Consider the following 19,773-nt stretch of genomic DNA (forward strand, 5'->3'; position numbering starts at 1 on the left):
CATCAGCCCATCCTCCTCTCTCCTCTCTCCTCCCTCCTCATCACCCCATCCTCCTCTCTCCTCTCTCCTCCCTCCTCATCACCCCATCCTCTTCTCTCTCCTCCTCCCCCCATCACCCCATCCTCTTCTCTCCTCTCTCCTGACTCCTAATCAACATGTGGTTTAGGTCTGAGGACATTCTGAGTGTGTGGCTCTCAGGAGTCAGTAAGAAAACCAGCAGTGGTCTTATATTGTCTAGCTGCAGGCTAATTCTACTGAAGTCCTGCCACAGTTTAAAGAGCAACTGTAGGCAATAAACAACTTCTCTGATAGGCATTTTCTATGTGGCATCAATATATGTCAGAAACATTTATTCTTGTGTCACAATTGACTACAATGTGTAAATAGGTTAATTTTGGTCATAAAGTCAGTCATGTCCAAAACAGAGAGATTTGATAGTGATTTTTCAAAAATTGTATGTCATGGAATGAAGGGTACAGTAATAGTTTTCCTTGAGTTAGGTTAATTTCAATCCTGCCCAACAGCTCACAGCTGGCAGCACCCAAGAAATCATCAATACAGAGGACAGCTGCCAGCGAACCGATGCCCCTGGTGAATTTGGTTTGACATTGGATATCCCTATGGGGCTAGTTAGGGACCATCAGTAAATTAGACAATGTACATGGGACAATATTTTAAATGCCAATAGCTCCAAATTTCAATGACTTTAAAACCTCAAACCAACAATACATTTTTGAAATTCATAGAAAAATACTGAAAGCATTTAATGAGACAACTAAAAGATGTGCAACATGAAAATATTGTCCGATTTACATTGTGTAATTTATATTTGGTCCCTAAATAGCCCCAGAGATAGGCTATCCAAAGTCAAATAAACCTTGCCACGGTTGAAGCTAATTGGCGAAAGATGTTGGCTAGCTTGCTAGCTAGTCTAGGCTACTTCCAAACAAGACCTGGTCAGACTGTTTAAGTTATCTAGAAGGGTGAGTGACTAACTGTGTACTGTTGTTTTGGCAAAGTGAAATTACAAACACTTACCACCTTCGAACACACACACACATACACACACACACACACACACACACACACACACACACACACACACACACACGACACCCACATCAAAGCGCGCCTCCAAAACCCAAATCTGGTTCTCACTCGCATTTTCTACTGAGGAGAATTGAAACCGAGGCTAAATCAAGAAGTTCAGCCCGCCTTTATCTGCAGCTCTTTGGTTTAGCTCTTTCCCACATAGTACCCACTCTCCCACTTCCCCCTACCCACTCTTACCCACGTAAAGGCTTTTTCAGAGCCCTCTTTCAGGAGGTTCTATGGGCGATGTGTGAGGAGGCTAGACCTGAGCTAGGGTGCATCCCACGTCAAACCCTATTCACTTCTGACCAGGGCTCATAGGGCTCTGGTCGAAAATAGTGCACTGTGTAGAGAATAGGGGGCCATTTGGGACGCAGCCCTAAACTCAACCCTAGAGGGGTTTATATATAGAGAGGTTGGGAAATGACAGGAAAACCAGTCAATAATCCCTGCACCTCTATTCCCCCCAGCTCACTGATTGCTTTGTTTGGTTAGACCACTCAACCACTATGGGCTAAACCAGAAGGGCTTTGGATGAAAACATGGGCAGCAAGTGATGCCAAGAGCTCTTTTTACGGGGATAAAGCACAGCAATAAGTCAAGTGGCACTATCTAAAGGACAACGGCTGCTGTTCCCAATGTGGGTTTGTTGTCAGCTCCCCTCTCTAAAAGATGACTATAGAATCCGAATCTGGCTGAGCAGCAGAACTTTCTTCCAGAAAATGAAGATTTTAATTGGTCTTTCAGGAGCTGTTATTGGGACATTTGGGCACTGGTGCCCTCATGGAAGGCATTCCCTCACACACACATACTGAAACACAGTCACACACACACACAGTCACGCACACACACACACACACACACACACACACACACACACACACACACACACACACACACACACACACACACACACACACACACACACACACACACACACACACACACACACACACACACACACACACACACACACACACACACACACACACACACACACACAAAACACAGAAGGCCTCTATTCATGGGAGCGACAAGAGCAGTATTCTTCTTCCTCTCTGTCATCCATCATCTCCCAGGTCCTAGGTCTTTGTCTGTGTGTCCTAACCTGGATAGTGGTGCCAAGCTTAGACCATCAGGCTACCCTGCTGCCCAGGCAACCTCTACCCAGTGCCAAGATCACCAGGTTGGGCATGGTCTTGCCAGTCAGCAGCCAGACCATGGAGCTCTGACAGGCCTGTGCCACCCCTACTCACTATATGACCATATAACTTTATATCATTACTGCTAACCAGCCCCTAACCCCCAATCTTAAATGAAGAACAAAAAGCTTAGGATACTGCTAAACAATTCAGAAAACATAGAGACAAAAATTGACTACTCCACTTAAAACCAACTTACACCAGTAGAACAACCACTGCAATTACACTCTAGCTACGACACTGATAACACTCCCACCCAGACAGGTCCCAGACCAGCCAAATGCTCCTGAGTGGAGCAGTGGTCTAAGGCACTGCATCTCAGTGAAAGAGGCGTCATTGTAGATAACAATTTGTTCTTAACTGACTTGCCTAGTTAAATAAAAATAAATTAAAGTCCTGGTCCTCTGGCTCTGAGGAGTGGTTCAGGCCATAGTGTCATTAAACAGTGGCACTGTTAGGGGGTAATCTGAGACCCCACCCTGCTTTCATCCCCTCTGTAGAGCCTCTCTCTCTCTCTAAGGATAATGGTGCTCATAGCTAGCTGCCTGAAGCTAATAAGCACCTTAGTATTTCCTCTCAGCCTATAGATATACAAGCAATTAGCAGGCTACAACTAACACCAAGATAGATGCATGGGAAGTCCTCAAATGAGAGAGGAAGGGAGAGACTTACATGAAACTTTTTTTTTTAAACAGAAAAAAATTAACCCCATATAATGATGATTGCTGACTAGTAAAATTGGAGTTTTAATGATGCATGTGGAACTTGGGGTTAGCGACCAAATCCTAATCTGAAGGGTTAGCATTGGGATAAACAGTTAGCTGCCTTGATAGCATCAAAATGAAAGGGACAGCATGTGGGTTATGTGTTAGCCACCGAATCATTGTTGACAACATTAGCGATGGAGTGTTGTTGTGCCACTGTTGCAGTGCTAGCCAGATTGGAATGAACATAAGCATAGGCACACAAAACACAAAATGCCTTAAACTGAGTTTTCTTGTATGTGTTGTGTATTGTTATGTGCTTTGCGTGTCTGCTATGTATGTCCTACAAAGCATAATGTGTCCTCTATGTAGTCAATTAAAGTTTACATAAGGTTGTTGATCCCTTGGGAGATAAACCTGCCTCCATACATCAATCAGATTACTACCATCATCTACCATCTAGACATCTCATGTCTGCAATCACACCTACACACACCTGCACACACACCTACAGTTACCCCCTCAACTCACACACACACACACACTCACACACAGCAACTGTACCCCCACTTACACTCACACACAAACTTTATGATGCACATTTTGTACATATCCATCCAAATCTAAATACAGTATATACACACGCATTCACATATAAGTTCACTAGTCACACCGTACAGGCATGGTTTCATTTCTCCCTTCACATGACTGCACACGGTACACAGAACACACTTCACACGCACAACACGCACGCACGCACGCGCACACACACCCCAGATCAGAGAGCATGGCTACAGGGAAACAACAGAACGGAGGAAGAAATCCAGAGAGATGAAAAGAAAAATACCTCCCTTTTATCTGTCTCAGAGCAAAAGAGAATGAAGAGCATGTGCTGTCCATACCTTGCAGTTTCCTTTCTCTCTTTTCTGTCTGTATCCCTCCTTCTCTTTGTGTTCTCCTCAGTGAGTCTGAAGTCTTTCTCTTAGTAATCTCCTACAGCGTGGAGAGGCTTGGCTGGAAGGGGGCGGAGGAGACAGAGAGAGAGAGTCAGTCAGTCTGCACAGAAGCCAGAGAATGGAAATCTGCAGGGCAGAGGAGAAACATGAAACCACCAGTGGTCCTGAAACAATGATCTCTCCTTCCCTCCCTCTCTTTTCCCTTTCCCTCCCTTTTACCCTCTTCGCTCGCTCGCTCCCATCTTCTCTCCCTTTTACCGCACTCTCTCTCTCTCCTCTCTCTCTCTCCCCTCTCTTCTCTCTCTCTTCCTCTTTAAATCTCTCCCCTCTCCCTTTTACCTCTGTCTCTCTATTCCCCCTCATTCTACTCGTCCTTTTCCTCCAATTCTTCATCTGATCATTTACTGGAACTTATGTTCATCTCTCCTCTACCTTTCACTCTGCCCTTATTTTCTCCCTCTTTTCTTTCTCTTCTTCTCTCCTTTCATGCTCCTTTCTCTCATGCTCCTTTCCTTCTCATCCTCGTCTCCCCTACCTGCCTCTCTTCATCCTTGTCATGTCCTTCCATCACCTCACCCCCCTCCCTCCCTCCTTCCTTCCCTCCCTCCCTCCCTCCCTCTGGCTCTCCTTTCCTCGTTTCAAACTGAACCCCTCACTTGGTCGTTTTTTCTTCCTACAGTTTGACCAATAACAATGTATAGACTTTAAAATAGTTCTGCATTCTCCCTGGAGCCTGACAAAATATCAACTCCTTGGGAGTGAGTTGAGACAGTTTCACTCCCAGGGAGTTGAGACAGTTTCACTCCCTGGGAGTTGAGACAGTTTCACTCCCGGGGAGTTGAGTGAACTCTACAGTTTCACTCCCGGGGAGTTGAGACAGATTCACTCCCGGGGAGTTGAGACAGTTTCACTCCCGGGGAGTTGAGACTCCCTTGGACAGACATAACATTCCCTGGTAGTTGAGACAGTTTCACTCCCGGGTTACAGTATGTTGCGGGTTGTTGATAACAGATTCACTCCCTCCTCTGTGTGTGTCTAGACAGTTTCACTCCCTGTAGTTTAGTTGGAGTTGAGTTCTATGTACAGATTAAACTCACTAGATCCCTGCTGTAGTTCTATGTATGAGTTATAAACTAGAGTTGAGACAGTTATCACTCCCGGGGTTCTATGTATGTAGTAAACTGAGTATGACAGATTTCTACTGGAGTTCTATGTATGTAGTTATAAACTCCCGGGGAGTATGAGACAGTTTCACTCCCGGGAGTTATAATCTAGACATAAACTCTGCTGAGTTTACACTATAATCTCTGCTGAGTTCTATGTATGTAGTTATAAACAGATATAAACTCCTGGTTTATGTATGTAGTTATAAACTAGATATAAACTAGTTTCACTCCCGGGAGTTGAGGATTCACTCCCGGGTAGAGGAGACAGTTTCTCAAGATGTGTTTTAGAACACAACCACACACTTACATATATACACATTCACACAGACACACAGTGTACACAATGTCATAAAAGAGAAATATCAGTCATACAGTTAATTCATTAGAGAACATTTTGTTCTCACGTCACAGTTGTTTTTCACTACATGATACTGTAGCTACAGTATGTTGCGGGTTGTGTGTGTGCTTGAGCGTTCACTCAGAAACTCCTCTGTGTGTGTCTACTGACTCCACTCACTGACGGACACAAGCCAAATTGACAACTACACAATAACAAATCTACTACAGATAGCTATGTAGTTTTATGTATGTAGTTATAACCTAGATATAAACTCTTCTGTAGTTCTATGTATGTAGTTATAACCTAGATATAAACTCTACTGTAGTTCTATGTATGTAGTTATAACCTAGACATAAACGCTGCTGTAGTTCTATGTATGAAGTTATAAACTAGATATAAACTCTGCTGTAGTTCTATGTATGTAGTTATAAACTAGATAAACTCTACTGTAGTTTATGTATGTAGTTATAAACTAGACATAACTCTGCTGTAGTTCTGTAGTTATAAACTAGACATAAACTCTGTAGTTCTATGTATGTTTATAACCTAGACATAAAACTCTGCTAGTTCTATGTAGTTATAAACTAGATGTATGTAGTTTATAATCTAGATATAAACTAGATATAAACTCTGCTGTAGTTCTGTAGTTCTATGTATGTAGTTATAACCTAGATATAAACTCTGCTGTAGTTCTATGTATGTAGTTATAACCTAGATATAATCTCTGCTGTAGTTCTATGTATGTAGTTATAACCTAGATATAAACTCTGCTGTAGTTCTATGTATGTAGTTATAATATAATCTAGATGTATAATAATCTAGATATAAATTCTGCTGTAGTTCTATGTATGTAGTTATAATCTAGATATAAACTCTGCTGTATAATGTAGTTATAATCTGCTGTAGTTCTATGTATGAAGTTATAAACTAGATATAAACTCTGCTGTAGTTCTATGTATGTAGTTATAACCTAGATATAAACTCTACTGTAGTTTATGTATGTAGTTATAACCTAGACATAAACTCTGCTGTAGTTCTATGTATGTAGTTATAACCTAGATATAAACTCTACTGTAGTTTATGTATGTAGTTATAACCTAGATATAAAATCTCTGCTGTAGTTCTATGTATGTAGTTATAATCTAGATTATGTATGTAGTTCTATAATGTAGTTATAATCTAGATATAATCATAAACTAGATATAATCTGCTGTAGTTCTATGTATGTAGTTATAATCTAGATATAATCTCTGCTGTAGTTCTATGTATGTAGTTATAAACTAGATATAAAATCTGTAGTTCTATGTATGTAGTTATAATCTAGATATAAACTCTGCAGTAGTTCTATAAGTTATAAACTAGATATAAAATCTGCTGTAGTTCTATGTATGTAGTTATAATCTAGATATAAACTCTGCTGTAGTTCTATGTATGTAGTTATAAACTCTGCTGTAGTTCTATGTATAAAACCTAGATATAAAATCTGCTGTAGTTCTATGTATGTAGTTATAATCTAGATATAAACTCTGCTGTAGTTCTATGTATGTATTTATAATCTAGATATAATCTCTGCTGTAGTTCTATGTATGTAGTTATAATCTAGATATAATCTCTGCTGTAGTTCTATGTATGTAGTTCTAACCTTAGATATAAACTGATGCTATATAGGCTTATGTTCCTGTTTCTGAGAAACATTCCAAGTTGATAGATGCAACACAATTACATTACTCACATTACACAGCTATACAACACCATAACAGCAACCCCTTTCTCAGACCTGCAGGCCAGTGAACCTGAGAGGCTAATAGGTCAAGGGTGAAGTGATGACAGACTCTTTAATGAAAACATACTGCAGCCTGGAAAACAGGAGCTAGAACCCACACACACACACACACACACACATCACATGCATGCAATCGTACAGACACACTCACGTACTCACACGCACACACAAATAGCATTTCTGTTGAGATAATTCTGATTATTTCAGAGTCAGAAAGTTTATATAGATGTAGAAGTTGGAACTATCTGAGGTACATATAAATGCTGGTCTGTGTAGTAGTCAGTTTCATTACTAGGAACTCCTGCTAGAATAGTGTAAACCCACACACCATCACAGCTGGATGCACGGTGTAGAACACTAAGTCTTATATCAGTAGTTTACAGTCACACACCTGCACGCACACACCTACACCTTCACATGTTCTCATGCAGAAGCCCTGAAGTCAATAAACTGAACTGTTCTGAACAGGCCTATTGTTGTAGTTCTCTCCCTTTCTCCCTCACTCTCTCTCTCTCCCCTCTCTCTCTCTCTTTGTTATTTCCACTCTCCACCCCCCCCTCTTGAAGGTGTGTCAGCAACATTTCTGCCATAGTCTTCCCCTCCTCTCCTCCACCTCCCACTCTCCTCTCTACCTGGCTGTGGTAGACTGTAGCGAGAGTATAAAGGCTCCATTCTTCACTCTTCAGATGGGGGCTAAACCATGATCACTGACACCTGGTTTGTCTCAATAGTCTATGGTGGCTTACTATCGGTGTCCTCTCCTGGTCTGATAGAATTGAACAGGTTCAATAACAAATCTCCAGCCTCATTGATTTTACCTATAAAAACTCTTTTGAGGAGTGTATAGTATGTGTGTGTGAAGAGGAGAGACACGTGGGGATGTGTAGAGATTATGAACCACCCAGTACAGACATAAACAAACAGACACATTTACATACACACTGACAGCTGATACATATGCTACATATTTACTCTAAGTTATATCATTAACCATACACTCTTAGAAAATGGTGCTATCTAGAATCTAAAATGATTATTTGACTGAACCCTTTGAAGAAGCCTTTTTTGTTCCAGGTAGAACCGTTTTGAGTTCCATGTAGAACATTTTACACAGAGGGTTCTACATGGTTCTACATGGAACCCAAAAGAGCTCTACCCCCAAACCAAAAAGGGTTCTACCTAGAACCAAAAAGGATTCTCCTATGGGGACAGCCATTTTTCTAAGAGGGTATTCTGCATAGATGATTTGATGTTCTGGCCTTGGGCATAGGCACGGGACATACATCACATCGAACATGGGGAAGGTTTTCAAAAAACACACACACATACTGCTTTCTAGGCAATGACAAACACACATGTCCTTGTAAAAAAATATATTTGGTGAAAGAGGGAGGAACAGGATACCCTGCACCCACACTACACAACAGACCACAATAACCAAAACTTGGTAATTAACTACAATGACCATAATCCATTACATGCCTATTACATGCCAATTTGTCTGGTCGGTGTGGGACAGACACGAAGAGAACGCACGATTGAGAGAGATAGAGAGCAGTTGCTTTGTGAGATATCTCTACCTGAAAATACACGTTCCAAGTGACTGACAGCTCAACAGTCATAAAATAATGCCTTATTTACTTTGAAGTGTGAGGACAGACGCTGGGAGACGAGAAGCAAGTACAGGGCGTGAACATTTAATGAATAATGGACAGCGTCTGGACATTTAATGAAACCCCTGGACATTTAGGGAAACATAACAACAATAATGCTGACACGGGGATGAAACTGAGGAATAGACCAATATAGGGAAGGCAATCAAAAATGTGATGGAGTACAGGTGAGTCCAATGAAGCGTTGATGGGCGTAACAATGGTGACAGGTGGGTGTAATGATGGGCAGCCTGGCGCCCTCGAGTGCCGGGGGGGTGAAAGCAGGCATGACAGCCCCCCCCAGCCGGCTGAAGCGTGGGAGCGGGATGAGCTCGATGAGGCCTTGGAGCCCGACGAGCTGAGGCATGATGTGGGATGGGAGCCTGCCGAGGCAACAGAGGCAAGAAAACCTCTCGAGCCAGCTAAGGCGTGGAAACCTGACAAGCCAGCTGAGGCATCCCCGGTTCTTTCAGCCGCGGCACCCGGACCCAACATCACCAATCAAAAAATACAAATAAATACTCCCTGATGCTTCCAATATGGTGTCAGCATTCTGTGAGGACAGACGCTGGGAGACGAGAAGCAAGTACAGGGAGTGAACATGTAATGAATAACGGCCAGCATCCTACTTCACCTTTATTTAACCAGGTAGGCTAGTTGAGAACACGTTCTCATTTACAACTGCGACCTGGCCAAGATAAAGCAAAGCAGTGCGGCAAAAACAACAACACAGAGTTACACATAGGATGAACAAATGTACAGTCAATAACACAATAGAAAAATCTCTGTACAGTGTGTGCAAATGTAGTAAGATTAGGGAGGTAAGGCAATAAATAGGCCATAGAGGTGAAATAATTACAATTTAAGCATTAACACTGGAATAATAGATGTGTAGATGATGATGTGTAAGTAGAGATGATGAGGTGCAAAAGAGAAAAAATAAATAAAAAATAACAATATGGGGATGAGGTAGTTGGATGTGCTATTTACAGATGGGCTGTGTAGAGGTACAGTGATCGGTAAGCTGCTCTGACAGCTGATGCTTACAGTTAGAGAGGGAGATATAAGTCTCCAGTTTCAGTGATTTTTGTCATTCGTTCCATTCATTGGCAGCAGAGAACTGGGAGGAAAGACGGCCAAAGTCAGTGCTTTACCTAGCAAAGACTTATAGATTACCTGGAGCCAGTAGGTTTGGCGACGGATATGTAGTGAGGGCCAGACAACAAGAGCATACAGATCACAGTGGTGGGTAGTATATGGGGCTTTGGTGACACAACGGATTGCACTGTGATAGACTATCCAATTTGCTGAGTACAGTGTTGGAGACAATTTTGTAAATGACATCGCCAAAGTCAAGTATCGGTAGGACAGTCAGTTTTACGAGGGTATGTTTGGCAGCATGAGTGAAGGAGGCTTTGTTGAGAAATAGGAAGCTGATTCTAGATTTAATTTTGGATTAGAGATGCTTAATGTGAGCCTGGTAGGAGAGTTTACAGTCTAGCCAGACACCTAGGTATCTGTAGTTGTCCAGATATTCTAAGTCAGAACCGTCCAGAGTAGTGATGCTATTCGGGCAGGCAGGTGCAGGCAGCGATCGGTTGAAGAGCATGCACTTAGTTTTACCTGTATTTAAAAGCTGCCGAAGGCCACGGAAGGAGTGTTGTATGGCATTGAAGCTCATTTGGAGGTTTGTTAACACAGTGTCCAAAGAAGGGCCAGATGTATACAGAATGGTGTCGTCTGCGTAGAGGTGGATCAGAGAATCACCCGCAGCAAGAGCGACATCATTGATATATACAGAGCAACGTGTCATCCCGAGAATTGAACCCTGTGGCACCCCCATAGAAACTGCCAGAGGCCTGAACAACAGGCCCACCGATTTGACACACTGACCTCTATCTGAGAAGTAGTTGGTGAACCAGGCGAGGCAGTTATTTGAGAAACCAAGGCTGTTGAGTCTGCCGATAAGAATGCGGTGATTGACAGAGTTGAAAGCCTTGGCCAGGTCGATGAAGACGGCTGCACTGTACTGTCTTTTATCGATGGCAGTTATGATATCATTTAGGACCTTGAGCATGGCTCAAGCATGACCAGCTCGGAAACCAGATTGCATAGTGGAGAAGGTACGGTGGGATTTGAAATGGTCGGTGATCTGTTTGTTAACTTGGCTTTCGAAGATTTTAGAAAGGCAGGGCAGGATGGATATAGGTCTGTAACAATTTGGGTCTAGAGTGTCTCCCCCTTTGAAGAGGGGGATGACTGCGGCAGCTTTCCAATCTTTGGGGATCTCAGACAATACAAAAGAGAGTTTGAACAGGCTAGTAATTGGGGTTGCAACAATTTTGGCGGAAAATTTTAGAAAGAGAGAGTCCAGATTGTCTAGCCCAGCTGCTTTGTAGGGATCCAGATTTTGCAGCTCTTTCAGCACATCAGCTGTCTGGATTTGTGTAAAGATAACGACAATAATGCTGACACAGGGATGAAACTATGGAATAAACAGATATAGGGAAGGAAATCAAAAACGCTATGGAGTACAGGTGAGTCTAATGAAGCATTGATGCACCTAACGATGGTGACAGGTGTGGGGGAGCGGGAGCAGGCGTGACATAAAGAACTACTAAAATAGTGATTTTGTTAGACAGCATTATGCAGTAGCTCTATAGAGATGAGATAACTTGGAATTAAATAATAAGGTAATCAAATAAAACAAATGTAATATACACAGCAACAAATGGCTAATAAATTCTAAGTAGTAATGGAGAGTCACTACCATAATGGGACTTGTATCAATTGTTTTATACTGTGTTGTTACCGCATTCAACCCACATAATGCATAATGCATTTGATTCAATGTTTTAAAACATAATCAAAACTGAAAACTGCAATTATTTTTTATAATCAAACCAAAACCGAACCGACCTCAAAAAGCACTAATCGCTCAGCACTAAATACTACTATTGTAATACTTTGACTGCAATACTACTACTGCTATACTACTACTGTAATACTACTACTGCTATACTACTACTGTTGTAATGATACTACTGTAATACTAATGTAAAACCACTACTAAAATACTGCTACTCTACAAATATTACTGTAATACTACTGTAATACTTCTGTTGTAATATAAACTACTGTAATACTACTACTGTAATACTTGTGTTGCTTCTACTGTAACACTACTGCTGTAAAACTCCTACTGTAATGCTACTTCAATACTATTACTGTAATTCTACTGTAATACTACTACTACTGTACTACTACTATGCATTGTAATATGAACTCATAGACTGAGGGAGATGGAAACGTATATGGTCATCCTGGTTCAAAGTCTACAGCCTTTCTGAAAATATACTTAAGCAAAGGCTTTTTATGCAATACTTTGGTGTGTGTGTGTGTTTGCCAAAAGTGCCAAAGAGGGATGTGTATAAATCTACATATTAATGAGCAGGGTGTAGTTGCCAAGCAACAGTCATCACCTTGGAGAGCCCACACCCACTGATAGGCACTGGATTGGCACTACCCTGGCCAGAACTCATGTGTGTGTGTGTGCACTCATGCAAATGTCTATCTCTCCATCCCCACCTCTCTCTCCATCTTACCAGAGAAACCTTCTCTATGAGACCAGGGACATTACTAAATGAGGCCAGAGCAGTGTGATGTGTCTCTATGGAGCTGATTGACATGTACAGTACATAGATGGACAGACATGGCCTCTAACACTGGGAAAGGCTGAATCTGCCTCCTTTCCTCTCAGCCTTTCCCACAACACTAACGGAGGATGGACTGGATACAACTGGATAAAAAAGCAGACAGAAAGAGAGGGAGGGAAACAGAGAGAGAAAGAGAGAGGGAAAAGGGAGGGAGAGATTAATACAGAGAGAGGGCAAGAGAGAGAGAGAGAGAGAGAGAGAGAGAGAGAATAGAGAGTATTTAGCTTGGCAGAACAGAGGGTGAGACAGGACAGGGAAGTCATCTGGCAGTGATGCTGTGTTGACCCCCTACGACCCAGCACTGAAAGGTCTTCTGGGAAGATGTTTGGAAGCACCATCGTGTCCTGAGAGACACGGTGCCAACAGTTATCATCCTATTAATAGCTCTGTCACTCTCTCTTTCTCTCTCTCTCCCTCCCTCTATGTCCCTATCTACTCATTCTCCTACTCTCTCTCTCCCTTTATCTTTCCATGTATCTCGGTATGACGTTTTATCCCTCTCTCCTTTTTTCCTCTATCCTCTATTCCTATTTTCTGCTCTCCCTCTCTTTCTCCCTCTCTTAGCCTCACTGTGGGCCATAGGGAAATGAGAGATGTCATGACTGATCAACCCCTCCCTCAAAAAACTAGACTTACCACTAGCCCTCTCCCCTTCGAGACCTACACAGCACTGCAATATCTTTTTTCAAGACTCCCAAATGCACACACAGCCACAGGCCTCTCATTTTTTTGTCATGACTAAACTTTAATGATTTCCTCTCATTAGAGTCAAAGGGTTAGCATTAGCAGGCCAGATTAGCATCCAGTCAGAAGCCTCCCTCCCAGTCAGCCAGCCCATTAGTCCCCGCCATGGCAGCTCCTCTGAGGCGATTACTGCACCAGGCACGCAATCACAGTAAGCCAGCAGAGGAGAGAGAGGAGAAGGGGAGAGAGAGAGAGAAAGAGAGCGATTGGGATAAATAGATGAAATAAGGGTATGGTTCCACTTCTCTTCCTCTGGGCCCAGTGAATGTCACTGTCAGACTGTCAGAGAGGTCCCGCTAAGGCTGCTGACTGACTGGCCCCAAACTTTACACACATGTTATTACATAGACATTACATCGGTTTGATGTCACTCTCTGCCTAGTAACAAGCGGACGAGAGGGAACTGGAGGAAAGGAAGATAGAAGGGACTGAGTGGGTGTGGAGGTGGAGGAGAGGATTCAGGGAGGATGAGAGGAAAGGAAGATAGAAGGGACTGAGTGGGTGTGGAGGTGGAGGAGAGGATTCAGGGAGGATGAGAGGAAAGGAAGATAGAAGGGACTGAGTGGGTGTGGAGGTGGAGGGAACTGAGAGGAAAGGAAGATAGAAGGGACTGAGTGGGTGTGGAGGTGGAGGAGAGGATTCAGGGAGGATGAGGGAGGATGAAGGGACTGAGTGGGTGTGGAAAGGGATTCAGGGAGGATGAGAGGAAAGGGACTGAAGGGACTGAGTGGGTGTGGAGGTGGAGGAGAGGATTCAGGGAGGATGAGAGGAAAGGAAGATCTGAGGGGTGTGGAGGTGGAGGAGAGGATTCAGGGAGGATGAGAGGAAAGGAAGATAGAAGGGACTGAGTGGGTGTGGAGGTGGAGGAGAGGATTCAGGGAGGATGAGAGGAAAGGAAGATAGAAGGGACTGAGTGGGTGTGGAGGTGGAGGAGAGGATTCAGGGAGGATGTTTTTCTCTCCCTCTATCTTCCCCATGTTTGTCTCTCCTCTCCTCCACTATTAATCAAGCCTCAGTAAGCTGGATGTCACCGCTTCACTCCCTGAAAGGCTGTCTGTCACCACAGGAATGAGCAAACAGACGTGTCTATGTGTGTGTGTGTGTGTGTGTGTGTGTGTGTGTGTGTGTGCACCTGACTGTGTGTGCATGTGAAGGGACGGATTAGTTTCGAAGAAGAGATTCAGCTACGTTCATTACTGGACGTATTACTGAAAATATACACATATATACAGCTTCCTTCACTGGTGAATAAATAAACATTCAGTTTAAAATGCATGAAAGGCTGATTGCTGTACCTCAAACTAAAACGAGCCAATAGATTTCACTCACAGCAGATGTGTCAGATGACACAGTGTTATGGTGTGGGTAAAGAGAGAGGCGGGAACAGGATACCCTCCACCCACAACACATAACAGACCACCATAACCAAACTCACACCGCATAGTAGAGAAGTCAACGGACCAGAGTTCAGAGTGAAGGGGGACGCGCTCTGCACCATAACAAGGCCAGGGACAAGTACACACACACATGCAGGAACACACACACTCACACACCCTGATTACATAAGCCCCCCTGCTGAGTGGAGACGCAGGATCAACAAGGAACAGGCCTGGTTCACAAAATGTGGTCAGGGATAGAACACAGTAGCATCACATTTCACAACCCACCGCATTCAAACAGTAAGTGTGTGTGTTATCAGTGTGTGTGTGTGTGTGTGTGTGTGTGTGTGTGTGTGTGTGTGTGTGTGTGTGTGTGTGTGTGTATATGGGTGTGTAATATGTGTGTGTGTGCATATTATTGTACCACGGTCCACAAGCTCTGTTTTAGTGCCAGCTATCTTCAAGCTAGATTCCTTTGCATGCCAGTTGAACCCTTAAAAGGCTAAAGAAGAAATGTGTCTGTAATATCCCAGAGACTCCACTTAATAACAAACCCACTAACTGATCTTTCTAAACTGTTGAAACAGGAAGACAACCCATCATTGATCATCATAATCACAAGTCACTAAGTTACAAACAATTACATTTAATTATAATGACTTTGTTCTGTAAACAGATAATAAATCCGACCATGCAAAACCACAATGTTCAATAGCGGACCACTTCCCACAGTAGGCCGAAAGTAGTTACATTTCTCCTAACCCCAATGCGTAGTTGCAATTCCTTTCCCAATTCATCACATCTTTACTTACACCTGATTTCACATCAAAGGAATACAGAGAGGTGAACGCCGTTCTTCTTGCCAAACCAGTGAGAGAAGAGAAGCATGGGAGAACTGAGCCAAGGATCCTATTTTTATTTATTTTTATTATTATTTTATTTCACCTTTATTTAACCAGGTAGGCTAGTTGAGAACAAGTTCTCATTTACAACTGCGACCTGGCCAAGATAAAGCATAGCAGTGTGAACAGACAACACAGAGTTACACATGGAGTAAACAATTAACAAGTCAATAACACAGTAGAAAAAAAAGATTGTCTATATAAATTGTGTGCAAAAGGCATGAGGTAGGCGAATAATTACAATTTTGCAGATTAACACTGGAGTGATAAATGATCAGATGATCATGTACAGGTAGAGATATTGGTGTGCAAAAGAGCAGAAAAGTAAATAAATAAAAACAGTATGGGGATGAGGTAGGTAAAATTGGGTGGGCTATTTACCGATAGACTATGTACAGCTGCAGCATCGGTTAGCTGCTCAGATAGCAGATGTTTGGAGTTGGTGAGGGAGATAAAAGTCTTCAACTTCAGCAATTTTTGCAATTCGTTCCAGCCACAGGCAGCAGAGAACTGGAACGAAAGGCGGCCAAATGAGGTGTTGGCTTTAGGGATGATCAGTGAGATACACCTGCTGGAGAGCGTGCTACGGGTGGGTGTTGCCATCGTGACCAGTGAACTGAGATAAGGTGGAGCTTTACCTAGCATGGATGATCTGGAGCCAGTGGGTCTGGCGACGAATATGTAGCGAGGGCCAGCCGACTAGAGCATACAGGTCGCAGTGGTGAGTGGTATAAGGTGCTATAGTGACAAAATGGATGGCACTGTGAGTTTGGGTAAGTTTGGCGGCGTGAGTGAAGGAGGCTTTGTTGCGGAATAGAAAGCCGACTCTAGATTTGATTTTCGATTGGAGATGTTTGATATGAGTCTGGAAGGAGAGTTTACAATCTAGCCAGACACCTATAGATGTCCACATATTCAAGGTCGGAACCATCCAGGGTGGTGATGCTAGGCGGGCGTGCGGGTGCAGGCAGCGAACGGTTGAAAAGCATGCATTTGGTTTTACTAGCGTTTAAGAGCAGTTAGAGGCCACGGAAGGAGTGTTGTATGGCATTGAAGCTCGTTTGGAGGTTAGATAGCAGTGTCCAAGGACGGGCCGGAAGTATACAGAATGGCGTCGTCTGCGTAGAGGTGGATCAGGGAATCACCCGCAGCAAGAGCAACATCATTGATATATACAGAGAAAAGAGTCGACCCGAGAATTGAACCCTGTGGCACCCCCATAGAGACTGCCAGAGGACCGGACAGCATGCCCTCTGATTTGACACAATGAACTCTGTCTGCAAAGTAGTTGGTGAACCAGGCAAGGCAGTCATCAGAAAAACCGAGGCTACTGAGTCTGCCGATAAGAATATGGTGATTGACAGAGTCGAAAGCCTTGGCAAGGTCGATAGACGAGATGGGGAGAAAAAGTGTTCCCTCAACCCAGCCCTCTAATCTCTGCTGCTGCCGCGTGTCTATATCCTGATTCAGGCTCTCCAGTTGCATACATTCCCCCTCTCTATTATGCATCTGTGTCAGCCATTGTGTGTCCATTATCTGTCAGTCATGGTTGAGTAGCAGGGAGAACAGGCGAGAATAGAACAGTGAATGGGAGGAGATCAGAGAAAGGAGAGGATGGAGAGAGATCTGTTTTGCAAGTGTTAGCCACATGGCGGAAGGGTGGTGAGGTGGATGGGGGAGGGGTGGAGAGGTGGATGGGGGAGGGGAGGAGGGGTGGATAGGGGAGGGGTGGAGGGGTGAATAGGGGGATGGTTGGAGGGGTGGAGAGTTGGATAGGGGGAGGGGTGGAGAGTTGGATAGGGGGATGGCACAGAGATAGAGAGGGAGACAAAAGTGATGGGCGATATTGAGTGGAGGGGTGTGTGTGTGTCTGTGTGTGGGGTTGAGGGGTGTGTGTTTCTGTGTGTGGGAGGTTGAGGGGTATATGCTTGTGTGTGTGTGTGTGTGTGGGGGGGGGGGGAGGGGTGTGTGTGTGTGTCTGTTTGTGCAGAATTAGGCCGATACCCGCTAATTATCAAAATCCAAAAAAGAGCTGTTAAATCCTACAACCACCTAAAGAGTTTAACCTGAAAAAGCTATTCCTGGGACAAATCTTACATAATCTCACCTAAAGAATTAACAAAAAAACAGAAATTAGAGTTTAACCTGGAAAACCTGACCAGTCCCCAAACTAAGCAAGCTGGTCCTGGGACAGCAACACATGGCTAGACCCACACTGCAAATCTGAGCTGCACTTCCTAACCGAAAACGAAAATGTGAATCACAGAGAATTTGTTTCCTGTTGCCAATGTCTTTTATTCCATTTTGAAACTTTGTACACGTACATGTATATATACATAATATGAGATTTGTAATGTCTTTATTCTTTTGAAACTTCCGTACATGTAACGTTTACTGTTAATTTTCATTGTTTATTTCAATGTTGTATATTATCTACCTCACTTGTTAACATATGTTTCCCATGCCAATAAAGCCCCTTGAATTTAATTGATTGAGGAAGAGAGAAAGAAAGATGGGATGGAGAGATTGTGAGCTAATAGATACAATAGAGACAACAAGACAAATAGAGAGGGAGAGACCAAATAAACATACTGTACTGCATACTAATGCAGAGAGGGAGAGACCAAATAAACATACTGTACTGCATACTAATGCAGAGAGGGAGAGACCTAATAAACATACTGTACTGCATACTAATGCAGAGAGGAGAGACCAAATAAACATACTGTACTGCATACTAATGCAGAGAGGGAGAGACCAAATAAACATACTGTACTGCATACTAATGCAGAGAGGGAGAGACCAAATAAACATACTGTACTGCATACTAATGCAGAGAGGAGAGACCAAATAAACATACTGTACTGCATACTAATGCAGAGAGGGAGAGACCAAATAAACATACTGTACTGCATACTAATGCAGAGAGGGAGAGACCAAATAAACATACTGTACTGCATACTAATGCAGAGAGGGAGAGACCAAATAAACATACTGTACTGCATACTAATGCAGAGAGGGAGAGACCAAATAAACATACTGTACTGCATACTAATGCAGAGAGGAGAGACCAAATAAACATACTGTACTGCATACTAATGCAGAGAGGGAGAGACCAAATAAACATACTGTACTGCATACTAATGCAGAGAGGAGAGACCAAATAAACATACTGTACTGCATACTAATGCAGAGAGGGAGAGACCAAATAAACATACTGTACTGCATACTAATGCAGAGAGGGAGAGACCAAATAAACATACTGTACTGCATACTAATGCAGAGAGGGAGAGACCAAATAAACATACTGTACTGCATACTAATGCAGAGAGGGAGAGACCAAATAAACATACTGTACTGCATACTAATGCAGAGAGGGAGAGACCAAATAAACATACTGTACTGCATACTAATGCAGAGAGGGAGAGACCAAATAAACATACTGTACTGCATACTAATGCAGAGAGGAGAGACCAAATAAACATACTGTACTGCATACTAATGCAGAGAGGGAGAGACCAAATAAACATACTGTACTGCATACTAATGCAGAGAGGGAGAGACCAAATAAACATACTGTACTGCATACTAATGCAGAGAGGGAGAGACCAAATAAACATACTGTACTGCATACTAATGCAGAGAGGGAGAGACCAAATAAACATACTGTACTGCATACTAATGCAGAGAGGGAGAGACCAAATAAACATACTGTACTGCATACTAATGCAGAGAGGAGAGACCAAATAAACATACTGTACTGCATACTAATGCAGAGAGGGAGAGACCAAATAAACATACTGTACTGCATACTAATGCAGAGAGGGAGAGACCAAATAAACATACTGTACTGCATACTAATGCAGAGAGGGAGAGACCAAATAAACATACTGTACTGCATACTAATGCAGAGAGGGAGAGACCAAATAAACATACTGTACTGCATACTAATGCAGAGAGGAGAGACCAAATAAACATACTGTACTGCATACTAATGCAGAGAGGGAGAGACCAAATAAACATACTGTACTGCATACTAATGCAGAGAGGAGAGACCAAATAAACATACTGTACTGCATACTAATGCAGAGAGGGAGAGACCAAATAAACATACTGTACTGCATACTAATGCAGAGA

General features: G+C 43.0%; 1 protein-coding gene across 1 annotated transcript in view; it reads right to left on the reverse strand.

Annotated features, from left to right (window-relative positions):
* Positions 1-19,773, reverse strand: part of LOC135541639 (pleckstrin homology domain-containing family A member 6-like) — a 243,192-nt gene that overhangs the window by 195,985 nt on the left and 27,434 nt on the right. The window contains 1 exon segment of the mRNA XM_064967954.1: positions 3,901-4,012. The gene's annotated coding sequence lies outside the window, so the exon portion shown is untranslated.

The sequence above is a fragment of the Oncorhynchus masou genome, chromosome 6 (genome assembly GCF_036934945.1).
Source record: "Oncorhynchus masou masou isolate Uvic2021 chromosome 6, UVic_Omas_1.1, whole genome shotgun sequence".
Classification (NCBI taxonomy): Eukaryota; Metazoa; Chordata; class Actinopteri; order Salmoniformes; family Salmonidae; genus Oncorhynchus; species Oncorhynchus masou.